This window comes from Charadrius vociferus, unplaced genomic scaffold, assembly GCF_000708025.1.
Source record: "Charadrius vociferus isolate BGI_N301 unplaced genomic scaffold, ASM70802v2 scaffold266, whole genome shotgun sequence".
In the NCBI taxonomy this organism is placed as follows: domain Eukaryota; kingdom Metazoa; phylum Chordata; class Aves; order Charadriiformes; family Charadriidae; genus Charadrius; species Charadrius vociferus.
The window spans coordinates 756,383-756,615 of record NW_009649114.1 but is presented as its reverse complement, the minus strand read 5'-3'; positions in this window follow the sequence as shown (position 1 = coordinate 756,615).

Below are 233 nucleotides of genomic sequence, written 5' to 3'. Positions count from 1 at the left end.
TGTGGGCTGCTGTCTACAAAGACAGTTGGCTGCAACTAAAACTTTGTGTGCGTGACTTCAGTGGAAATACGCTTTTTTTTTTTTTTTTTTCAGCAGAAGAAACAATAGGAAATGCTGCAGGTCTCAGGAACGCCAACATCCTCAAACATCTCCTGCCACACCCCAATTGTCTGTCCTCCTTTTTTATTTTTCTTCCCTGCAATTTATCTTTGCACAGATTGTTGTTATCTATT